Source organism: Sinocyclocheilus rhinocerous, unplaced genomic scaffold, assembly GCF_001515625.1.
Source record: "Sinocyclocheilus rhinocerous isolate Xijiao unplaced genomic scaffold, SAMN03320098_v1.1 scaffold304, whole genome shotgun sequence".
In the NCBI taxonomy this organism is placed as follows: Eukaryota; Metazoa; Chordata; class Actinopteri; order Cypriniformes; family Cyprinidae; genus Sinocyclocheilus; species Sinocyclocheilus rhinocerous.
The window spans coordinates 982,551-995,671 of record NW_015659941.1 but is presented as its reverse complement, the minus strand read 5'-3'; the positions used below and the strand labels follow the sequence as shown (position 1 = coordinate 995,671).

Genomic DNA, 13,121 nt, shown 5'->3' with positions numbered 1-13,121 from the left:
TATTGAAGTATAAAATAAATATATTAAAAACAGAAAAATATAAAATGCACAGAAAAATAAGATTGATATCTAGATGGAAATCAGGCATTCGTTCTGTGTAAATCAGTTTGAGTCTTGTTTTCTGTTTTTGTGCATGTAAATCAACACATAAGCCAAGTCACCTTTGGTAGTAGACACTTATTTGGATGCAAGAAAGTTCATAATACACATACACACAATTCAAATATGCGTGAAAATGCAACTACTGTTATGTCTGATTTTGGAAATCTCAGAATTTAAATCCTAAATTTCATTAAATATGAAATTATACCTTCCATACCATATAGTATAAAATTGAGGAATATCATTAAAGTGCTGCCTTCCAAATACTGCAATAAATTAAACCCAGTATAAGTGACCTATGAAACTGCTCAGTTGAGCACCGCATTGCAATTAAATGAGTTATTGAGTCATTTAATTGATTCACTGTACTATGCTTCTGTTGTATGCAGGGTGATGCTGGCCTAAATGGGCTTCCAGGACCTAAAGGAGACCTGGGCAGGGCTGTAACTACGTTATAACACACACATTATAAACGCCTGTTTTGTTTGATCACAGCGGTTTACTTACTGTATCACTGTTAATATAAGTAGGAAAAAATGTAAAAACAACCCAGTGGCTTCCTCACAGTACTATTTCTGTCTTTTAGGGTGTGAATGGTTTCAGAGGCAGTCCTGGACCTAAGGGACACAGCGGACTGAGAGGAGATCCTGTAAGTAGCTGTTTTTTTGTTGTTGTTGTTTTTTTTTTGCAGTCTTAACAGCCTGACTTGATTTGTCTGTATATGATTATCTGTTTACGTTAATAGGGTGCACCAGGAATAGACAACACAATTCTAGGTCCAAAAGGCAAGAGAGGAGATACTGGGCTTCCGGTAAGCCTCCTTGTTTACACTTCTTCTGAAAAATGTTAACTCTATTTGAGTGACAGAGTGTTTTTGTTTCAGTAGCGATGTGTCGTAAATCAGATGTTGTAAATTACATTTGTCCTTGGTTATTATGGGTACAAACTGTGGTAAAATCCTCTCATGTGACTTCATGCAACTTTAGTTTTTTTTCTCTCAAAGGTAACACATTTACAGTTGTGATTAATTATATACTGTATGTTTAATGTTATTAATTTTAACACCACTAACAGATTTGTGCAATTTGACACAGACACACTTGTTACTGCTTCCCCTCTGAAATGACTTTCTGCTTGGCTGATGTCACCAATTATTCTCACTTGAACTGTTTTGATGAAAAATACCTGATTAAGAACTTTAAAGAAAGAGAATCAAGTGACCAAATATGAGAAACATATCAGATTTAGAACCCTATTTTTCTGTGTGTTAACAAGAATATCCGATGTGTGACCAATATTAGTAAAAGTGTGTTATGACTGTTTTGTTGTCAGGGTGACCAGGGCCCTATTGGACCCCCAGGCAGACTTGGAGATAACAGTGATCTTGTGAGTATTACCGGTTGTACTTTATTTTTAACAGTACGTGCACTTACATGCACATACTGTATATTGTATTTACCACGGAAAGTACTGGGTAATATAAGGTAAATACATGGGTTAAGGTTAGGTTTAGGAGTAGGTTCAAGGTTAGTACCTAGTTATTACCCAGGTATTGTAATTGCTATAATAAGTACATAGTATGTACATGCGAAACAGGACTGTAAATTAAAGTGCTGCCATATTACCTGTGCTAGTACTGTAGTAGCTTCTAACTGTAACTACACTCTCAGAAAAAAGGTACAAAGCTGTCACAGATGCAGTATCATAAGGTACAAAAGCTACATGCAAAGGTACATGTTTTTACCTTATTTACCCCTAAAATGGTACATATTAGTACGTTAACGGTACATTTCAGTACTTTAAGAGTCCATATTAGTATCTAAACTGTACATACTAGAACCTTTTTAAAAGAGTAAAATTCTAGTTTTGTAGGATTCATCCATGGATTCCTCCATGTATTTGTATATGTATTCGGTTCATGCAGTCAGACGACAAATAAAGTCAGTCACAGGCGATCAATCCAGAAGCATGCGTGGCAAAGCAACGTTAACCGTCATAACAGGAAAGAGCAGAAGAACGGACGATCTATGAACCAACAGTGTTGCCAGGGCCGTCGCTAGTGGGGTGAAAGGTGGTGACAATTATAGGGGCCCACGGCTGTGGGGGGCCCCCAGCGATTTCAACCGACTGCCCTAAGCCAGCCTAAAAAGATGCTCAGGATGTGAAAAGCCTCAGCACCCACGCTCTGTGTTCTGTGCCCACAGCTTTGTGCTTTGAATTGTGAAATTATACTGTACAATATAATTTAAATCTAAAACTACTCATATAACATCTTTGTTTGGATACTGATTAAAATGCAGTGGTTCTGCAACTTTTTCATTCATTCTGATTCATATAAAGGCACAGTCAGGGGGAAAAAAAAACGCCACAATCCTAAAAAAAAAAAAAAAACGACTGCCCTCGATACTGTTGACTCTGATGTCTCTATAGTGGTTAAAGATAAAATTTGAGATATAATTTGTTTGGGGTAAATTGAATGGGCAGTCTGGTCTCATTAACTGAATCAAATAAAATTTTATTTATATAGCAAAAATAAAAACAGCAGTAGTTGACCATTGTGCTGTACAAAAAGGCAAAGGATAAATATCTAAAAAGGAGACAAAAGAGAATAAAAAAAAATGCAAAGCAATGATATAGGGAGTTTACATCAAAAACACCAATCAGAAAATTCAACTTTAAAATCAAAAACAGTTGTAAGCCTGAGAGAAAGGTAAGTTTTTAACTTAGATTTAAATTCAGACTCTGTGGAGATTAATCTTATGGATAAAGGGAGACTATTCCATAATTTTGGACCAACGATAGAAAAAGCTCGGCCACCACTCGACTAAAGTCTAGATCTCAGAACCACCAGCAACCTTTGTTGAGATGACCTTAATGATTTAAATTCAAAAGATCAGAAAGATATTTTGGAGCTAATCCATTCAGAGCATTAAAAACCAAAAAACTAAATTTTTAAACTTTTTTAAAAGAGTGTATATTGGGGAAATATAATCAAATTCAAGTCAAACGTCTGGCAAATGTATTTTAAACCATCTGAAAATGACTAAGATTCAATACAGTCAATATAAAGAGAATTACAATAGTCAAGTCTAGATGAAATGAACGCATGAATCACTCTCTCAAACTCTGCAAATGTTAAGAAACTCTTAGCCTTAGACAATCTTAATTGGAAAAAAACTAGATTTAACTACAGGATTTATCTGTTTATCAAATTTGAGGGCAGAATAAAAAAAGAATCCAAAAAAAAAAAAACACCCAAGTTTTTTTTACAGGAAGTTGTACATAGGGGACCAACTCTCCCAGGTCGCCTTCAAAAGCTCCTGACACACCTGTGGGCCCAAACACATTATTTTCTAAATAAATTTGTGTAAGTGTAAAAGTGAAAAGACACTCTCCCCCATGTTTAGAAAGAATGGTACCCAAAGGAAGCATATACAGCGAGAACAAAACAGGGGCCAGAATGGAACCCTGAAGGACTTCATAATCCAAAACAGAAGATGAAAACCCATCAAGACAAACAGAAAAAGTTCTATCATTCAGGTAGGACTTAAACCAATTAAGAGCACAACCTTCAATGCCCACACATTTAAGTCTAACAGTAAGAGTAGCACAGAATCCCCATCAGAATCAACAGTCAACAAAATATCATTAAAAACTTTAAATAAAGCACACTCAGTACTGTGATATTTTCTAAACCTGGATTGGAATTCTTCAAAAACACTATTTAGCTCCAGAAAACTCTGCAATTGTTCCAAAACAACTTTCTCTAAGATTTTAGAAATAAAATAAGTTATAGGTCTATAATTGGGGTGGATGGTTGGTTTAACAGTTGCATGTTTTAGGTATTTAGGAACAACACCTGTGAGAAGGGACTTACTTATTATAGCTGAAATGCTAGGCCCAACAACATCAAAGACCTGCAGCAAAAAACGTGTCGGAATAATGTCATGCAGACATGTGGTAGGTTTAAGCTGCTTAATAATATCTTGAAGTGAATTAAAAGTAACAGTAATGTAAAAGTGACTATAATGTCAGAGAAGTACTGAGATTTTGGTATCTAATGAGTGATTTTTGGTATCTAATGAGTGACTCACATAATATTTCAAAAGACATTTGTAATTAGTCTTTTTTCCACTTTCGTTCAGCTCTAAGACAACCCTGTCTAAGTACAAGTGTGGTGTTGGTTAACCAAAGTTCAGCTCTTTTTCTCTTAGTGGAGCCACAGAATTCATTATGTCATTACTGATGGAAATGAACAACACAAGATGTTCATCAACATGAAACCATCACTAGAAGATGGACTAAAAGTCTCTGAATCTGCTGTGAAACCTCGTAGTTTTTGAAACTTGATTTGGCAGAGAGCAAGTAAATGTAACAGGCATATGATCAGAAAGTTCAACAAAAAAAAAAAAACACCAGTACAAAATCAAAAGAGTCAATCAGATTAGTAAAATCCTTGGCAAGGAGTTTAACTCACAACATATGTGAATATTAATGTCCCCCACAATCAAAATCCAATCATACCGAAGAACAGTGTTTCCTAAGAAGTATGCAAACTCATTTAAAAAACAAAAATCCTTATTAGGATTTGGAGGGCGATAGACCACAGCGATGGCTAACTGATCCATATTTAGCTAAAACAAGAGAACTTCAAAACTCGAAAACAATTCAGTCTTTAAAGATCGGCAACAAAAAATGCTTTTAAAAACAGATGCAAGCCCACCGCCCCTGCCATAGAATAGGGCAGTTCAGAAAAGAACAATCTGAGGGCACAAGTTCAGAAAAGGGGCTTGTATCCCCCATACTCAACCAAGTCTCAGTCACAAAAAAAAAATCCAGTTTGCTTGAGGTGATGGAAAAAAAAAAGACTTATTCACGAGATTTAGAGTTTACCAGAGCCATCCTGACACACACTGGATTGCAAGGATTCACACCTCCGTGACGAAGACGTTGGTGTCCGACAGCGAGAAGGGATTAAAAACTTATCCTGGGGCACAGGTAAAATCCATTGATAAGCCACCTCAAGCGAGCGCCGCACAACAAATTGACCACATCCAGGCTAGTATTACTGTTTTTCACTGTATTTTTGATCAAATGAATGCAGCCGTGGTGAGCATAAGAGACTTCGAAAACATTAAAATCTTACTGATCCCAACTTTTGAATGGTTCCTGTTTTAGTGTGTTGTACCATAATGGTCGTGATTTGTATTTGAACTTTGGTGTGACAAATGGATATCTTGGATAACCTTCATCAGCAGAGAAAAAATTAATTAAATAAGGGTTAAGAAGTTTTATCCTTCAGATAACTTCTCAGTGTATTTTGGTAGGGTGCTCCAGGAAGAAAAGGACGACCAGGATTGCCGGTAATGTAGCATGAAATATATACACAGAAATCTGTTCTGTTCATTTCTGTTCTAGTCTACTTTGTTGCATTTTAATTTAATCTATTTCATTCTTTTCTAATATTGTCTGTTCTAATCTACTCTTAATTCTAACATATACTAATGAGTAAAAAATAATAATAATTATTATTATTGTGCTGTTTATTATATTAAATCTGTTCTGTTCTTTTCTAATTCATTCATTTCAATTCTAATATACTATTCAAATATAAATTCTATTATTAGTATTGTTGTTGTTGTTGTTGTAAGTGTCATTTATTATATTGTGTAATCTATTCTGTTCTGCTGTAGTAATGTAATGGTAAATGTGTGTATCTGTATAGGGTGCATCTTCAAATGAAAAAGGAGAATCTGGACAGCCAGGGCCTCCTGGTTACCCTGGACAAGTGGTGAGAACCTGATCCCAACTTTTGAATGGTTCCTGTTTTAGTGTGTTGTACCATAATGGTCGTGATTTGTATTTGAACTTTGGTGTGACAAATGGATATCTTGGATAACCTTCATCAGTAGAGAAAAAATGAATTAAATAAGGGTTAAGAAGTTTTATCCTTCAGATAACTTCTCAGTGTATTTTGGTAGGGTGCTCCAGGAAGAAAAGGACGACCAGGATTGCCGGTAATGTAGCATGAAATATATACACAGAAATCTGTTCTGTTCATTTCTGTTCTAGTCTACTTTGTTGCATTTTAATTTAATCTATTTCATTCTTTTCTAATATTGTCTGTTCTAATCTACTCTTAATTCTAACATATACTAATGAGTAAAAAATAATAATAATTATTATTATTGTGCTGTTTATTATATTAAATCTGTTCTGTTCTTTTCTAATTCATTCATTTCAATTCTAATATACTATTCAAATATAAATTCTATTATTAGTATTGTTGATGTTGTTGTTGTAAGTGTCATTTGTTATATTGTTGTAATCTATTCTGTTCTAATCTTCAAATGAAAAAGGAGAATCTGGACAGCCAGGGCCTCCTGGTTACCCTGGACAAGTGGTGAGAACTGGAAATTTCACCTTTATTTAAAAAGAAACACGCAGATAAGAGATTTCTAATGTTAAGGCTGGAATACACTACACAACATTTGTCCTGATTTCCCCCAGATTTACAGTCTGGAGAAGCTGATGCTAGTTGCCGACAGTCAGAGCCAGACTGCAGATTTGAGTTGACAGATTCCATAGAAAATCATGTAGTGTATGATGGTCACAGACTCCTATTTTTTTAGCTACAGACTATGATTCCATCCATTCAAGGATATCAAACTTGTTTAAAATTTTCTGCCGATTTTAGAACACACATTGTTTTAATTTGTCACATGTCTCTTAGCAACAAGGCGCATGTTTCTGTGTGAGTTTGTAGTGGTCGGAATGAATTTAAAGTTTAGTGTATGATGCCCAGTTTTTCCTTTGTGACTAAAGTCGGTAAGTGTATGATGTCTAGCGTTTTAAAATCTGTTCAGATTTTAAATGTCGTATGAACTGTTATACCTCCCTGATCTTTTTTTTTTTTTGTCTGTTCAGGGACAACCAGGCCCAAAAGGGTTTCAGGGAGACAGTGGTCCTCCAGGTGTACCTGGGATTCAGGTGTGTATTAAGTTGTTTAATCTAGTTGCATGTTCATGTTTTAGCCGTAGAGTACAAAACATATGATATAGAGCACAGAGAGAACAATACTATGACTGTTGAGAGAACCATGTGTGTTTTCATAGGGTACCTTTGGCTCACCTGGACCTGAAGGTTCAAAGGGAGGTCGAGGACACAGAGGGCCAAGGGTATGTAAGACTGATGCATTAAAGTTTTCTTCTTCCTTACTTCTGTCACTATTCCTGATTCTGTGAAAAAATTAATTTCTTAAAACACAAATAGCCAGTAATTCGAGCTAACCTGAATTAATGTAATGATGAGAAAACATAACCTTTCTGAGTGGTAACAGTTCACTTCAGATCTGAATACCAAAAACATTACAGGGCTGACTGGCTTTTATTTAGTCAAATTAAAGGAAAAATTCACTCGAAAATGAAAATTTGCTGAATTTACTCAAGCTCATCAGACCTCTGCGGTGAATGGGTGCCGTCAGAATGAGAGTCCAAACAGATGTTTTTATCAGCTGTTTGGACTCTCATTCTGACGGCACCCATTCACGGCAGAGGATCTGAAAAAACAAACTCATCTACATCTTGGATGGAGAGAGAGTAAATTTTGCAGCAAATCTTAATTTTGGTTACCCTGGACAAGTGGTGAGAACTGGAAATTTCACCTTTATTTAAAAAGAAACACGCAGATAAGAGATTTCTAATGTTAAGGCTGGAATACACTACACAACATTTGTCCTGATTTCCCCCAGATTTACAGTCTGGAGAAGCTGATGCTAGTTGCCGACAGTCAGAGCCAGACTGCAGATTTGAGTTGACAGATTCCATAGAAAATCATGTAGTGTATGATGGTCACAGACTCCTATTTTTTTTAGCTACAGACTATGATTCCATCCATTCAAGGATATCAAACTTGTTTAAAATTTTCTGCCGATTTTAGAACACACATTGTTTTAATTTGTCACATGTCTCTTAGCAACAAGGCGCATGTTTCTGTGTGAGTTTGTAGTGGTCGGAACGAATTTAAAGTTTAGTGTATGATGCCCAGTTTTTCCTTTGTGACTAAAGTCGGTAAGTGTATGATGTCTAGCGTTTTAAAATCTGTTCAGATTTTAAATGTCGTATGAACTGTTATACCTCCCTGATCTTTTTTTTTTTTGTCTGTTCAGGGACAACCAGGCCCAAAAGGGTTTCAGGGAGACAGTGGTCCTCCAGGTGTACCTGGGATTCAGGTGTGTATTAAGTTGTTTAATCTAGTTGCATGTTCATGTTTTAGCCGTAGAGTACAAAACATATGATATAGAGCACAGAGAGAACAATACTATGACTGTTGAGAGAACCATGTGTGTTTTCATAGGGTACCTTTGGCTCACCTGGACCTGAAGGTTCAAAGGGAGGTCGAGGACACAGAGGGCCAAGGGTATGTAAGACTGATGCATTAAAGTTTTCTTCTTCCTTACTTCTGTCACTATTCCTGATTCTGTGAAAAAATTAATTTCTTAAAACACAAATAGCCAGTAATTCGAGCTAACCTGAATTAATGTAATGATGAGAAAACATAACCTTTCTGAGTGGTAACAGTTCACTTCAGATCTGAATACCAAAAACATTACAGGGCTGACTGGCTTTTATTTAGTCAAATTAAAGGAAAAATTCACTCGAAAATGAAAATTTGCTGAATTTACTCAAGCTAGACAGACCTCTGCGGTGAATGGGTGCCGTCAGAAGGAGAGTCCAAACAGATGTTTTTATCAGCTGTTTGGACTCTCATTCTGACGGCACCCATTCACTGCAGAGGATCTGAAAAAACAAACTCATCTACATCTTGGATGGAGAGAGAGTAAATTTTGCAGCAAATTTTAATTTTTGAATGAACTATTCCTTTAATACCTGGTTGGTCTTCAGTACTGTATGTTATGTAATAGTGCGGCAGCTGTATGTCGTACATCAATTCTATGCTCCTCTTTTCACACTGTGCCTGCTTGTGTTTAGGGTCCACCTGGTGACTCAGGACCCAAGGGAACGCTGGGACCAGAGGGATTCAAAGCGCCTCCAGTCAGTTGTTGCATTTGTGCATGGTTTACTTCAAAATGTTGAAATAATTTAAACCATATTAAATACACTAGTCAACATTTGAAGTGGATCAAAACCTTTCATCAAAGTTGTCCTAAAACCTAAAACCAAAATGCGTTCTTGTTTTAGGGCAACATTGATGAACTTTTTTGATCCACTTCAAATGTTGACTACTAGTTTTGTGCGTCTTTCCAGTTTAATGCATGATTTTATGCACACAGGGACAAGATGGACGAGACGGGTATGGACCTTCTGGGCCTAAAGGACACAAGGTACCTGTGCCATACACAAATTTACTGAGAAATTCTAAGAGAAATTGCATCTGAACATCTGCTATTTCTGTTTCACAAATCATATATTATAAAAGGTTTTAATTTTCCTATTTATTGTATTTTTATGGGATATAAGTTGTGTTTTTTTTAATAATCTGAAACATGCTATGATGACTTATATTCCAAAGTGAGTGCAATTAACATCAAGCACACAAAACATGAGCAAAGCGCAAACATTCTTTTCTGGAAAATACAGTGACTTGTTTTCTCTCACTTGAGTACATTTATGGATATTCAACTAACAGAATAAAATTGCTTTTAGGGAAACATTGGATACTTTGGCCTCCCTGGTTTGCAGGTGTGTTAAAGCTAGTTAAACATCTGTTGCAGCTCATCATTATGGGTTTTATGTAATTGTGTAAATGTTAATAATAGTAATTTTAAACTAATATAACATTATGTAACATTATTAATATCGTGGAACACACAACACTAGTATACATTATTTATTTAACACACATACTTATTTACATTTCAAATTTGCACATATCATACCTATCATACCTGTACATACAAAATTGTCTATATTATATATTGTGTTTTTGCCTTTTTGTACATTGTCTATTTTGTCTATTTTTATGTTATTCTTTTTATTATCTGTGTCCTGTCTTGTCACTGTCATTCTGTTGCACTGTGGAGCTTCTGTTACTAAAACAAATTCCTCGTATGTGTAAACATACCTGGCAATAAAGCTCATTCTGATTCTGATTCTGATTAATATCAGTGATTATAATAATAGGGTGAGGATGGCACCAAAGGATCCAGTGGAAGTAAAGGACATACAGGTTATCGAGGAAAACCGGTACGCTTTCATCTGATTTACTTTTTGCTTATTTATTAACCTTCTGAAAAGTTAATGTCCAACAGAACAATCATGTTTTTAAATGACATTAATTTAGTTAACATTATAGAGACAGTTCTATATGTTTGGAGGAAGTTATTATTACAGTTATGTTGTATTATGCATTGATGTGATCAGGGAAACACTGGTCGTCCGGGTCCTCCAGGTGCTCCAGGAGAGAACGGGATGGACGGACACAGGGTCAGTTATTTGCTAAACTTTCTTACAAATTTAAGCAAATAATTATATAAGGGTTGTTGAAAAAAATAATGCACTAAAATTGATGCATTTAGTGCACCCCTCCCGCCCAGACCTCTGTGTCATCTTACACTGCATGCAGTTGCTGACGAGCATGATGCAGGATGACGACTGACTGTGTGATGTAGCCTATGAGAATGCAGTTATATGAAAAAAAAAAACTTTAATACCCATTTTTATCATTATTTAAGCAATGTTGAATCAAAATATTTCTTTCTGAAGCTACTCTTTTGTGATGTCTATTCAATGCTTTTCTCATCTAACACAATAATGACTTTAAATGATCTTTTGTGGGGTAATTGCTCAGCCAAAATTGATGTGTGACTAATACAATTGATTAATTGGCATGTAATTGATTTGATTTAAAAATTGTGATTGCTTTTCTTTATTTTTAATGTTTATACGTCACAAAACCATGTCAGTTTAAGCAAATGTAAATAAGGTACAAAGATGTTTCTGTTTTTCTTTCTTTCCTTCTCTCTTTAATTGTTTATGTATTTATTCAATGGTTTATTTAATTTCATTTTATTTTTAGGGTGAAAAAGGACCTCCTGGAATCAGTCCAATGCCTGTAGGTTGATATTAATATGCGTTATCTTTACATTACTCATCAGTTCCAAAAGTTTGATTCTTTTCCCTCTGTCCTTCTTTTCTGCTTCTGAACGTCAAGGAATGTGACCTGGTCGAATACATCCGTAAAAACTGTCGTAAGTTCAGAGCGCCTACTATCCAAAGAATGCCAGGCAAAATGACTGCTAGTGATTTCTAGTCATTAGCATTATCTTATTACATTTTTTTTTTTTTTTCTCTTCATGATCCCTTATATGTGTATTTTCCTTTTTAAACCTTGAAATCATTTGGAATGCATATAAAATCTTTTATTTTGTTTCCACAGCTTGCTGCTCCGGTATGATTTGCCTTATACTTTAACATTTCAGTGCCTCATTTATTAGTAACTTTTTGTGAATAGTGAATTTTATTATTGTTTTTTTTTCTTTTCCAAAATGCTTTTAGATAATGGGAGCCGGTGTCCAGTTTACCCCACAGACCTGGTGATAGCATTGGACATGTCTGAGGGTGTGACTCCTCGGGTGTTCGAGCGAATGCATTCTGCTGCTCTGTCCTTACTGGAAGACATTTCCTTTGCTGAAACAAATTGTCCATGTGGAGCGCGAGTGTCTGTGATCTCCTACAGCAGCAAGACCAGGAACCTGATCCGTTTCGCAGACCACCTTAAGAAGACGGCCCTTCTGGAAGCTGTAAAAGCAGTCGCTCTAGAAAGAACCACAAAAACCAGAGACATCGGACAAGCCATGAGCTTCGTGGCCCGGAACGTCTTCAAACGTGTCCGAAAGGGCAGGCAGGAAAGTGGCCGTGTTCTTCACAAACGGGCCATCGAGGGATGAATCCAGCCTTGCAACAGCCATGTTGGAGTTCAAGGCTGCAGACATTGGCCTCGGAGTGATCGCCTTAAATCCTGCTGATGATGTGAGCCGAGCAATGCAGGTAGATAAGAAAACAATCAGATTTGCATATGCAAAAAATGTATGTCACCTACATTTATATTTATTTATATTACTCCACAGTAATAAACAGGCATGAAAATAACAACGTTAATTTGACAAATTTGACAAAGCACAAAACAGACAATAGTGTCATTATTCAACTCAGTCTGGTTTAATGTGGATTTAGTTAGGTTCAATAACAGTATCAGTGCTGCAAAGTTCATCAGTTAAGAAAAACTCAGTTCAACCACAAAGCTACGGTGCCCGGGAGCTGACATGTTCGGTTCACTCGTGGGAACATGATAATATGTCGTGGCCACGAGATATTAATTTGAGGGAACATCATATTAACTCGTGGGAACGTGATCAGTGTTGCCAACTAATTTTCAGGGGAAGTTGCTAAAGGAAGGTTGATTTGTTGCTAAAAGTTGCTAAATGATGTTGTGATGTCATTGCGTGATGACGTCATTACGTAATCACGACGCAAAATTGTGTTACTACATTAAAAAATATATATTTTTATATGTTAATTTAGATTTGTTCGTAAAATAATATAAATGCATAATATAATGTTAAAATATAAATAACCATTTTTATATACAACATTGAATTATTGAACACTTACACATTTTTTAACGATTACAAGTTTTTTTATTAGCTAGTAAACTAGGAAAACTACACATTCTGAACAATTATAGTTTTAAGCAATGTATTAGTAGTCAGTATGCTACACTCTAAGAAAATAATTGACAGGTTTTTACCTGCATTTTAAATTACGCATTGTATTTTGTGTTTCGGGTTACAACGGATGATGGATAACGGATAATGTCCTGGAAAATTACTAATTTAGATGGAAAATGTGTGCCTTTTTATTGTCTGAGCCACTTATAAAAAGTTGCTAAAAGTAGCCAAAAAAAAAAAATTTTAAAATAGCTACATTTGTTGCTAGGTGATTTTGGAAGAAAAAGTTGCTAGGGTAGTCTGAAAAGTTGCTAAATTTAGCAACAAAATT

The 13,121-nt window shown here is 35.6% G+C and overlaps 1 pseudogene; it reads left to right on the top strand.

The window, feature by feature from the left end:
* LOC107724578 (collagen alpha-6(VI) chain-like) overlaps positions 1 to 13,121 on the top strand; it is a 50,542-nt pseudogene that overhangs the window by 22,036 nt on the left and 15,385 nt on the right.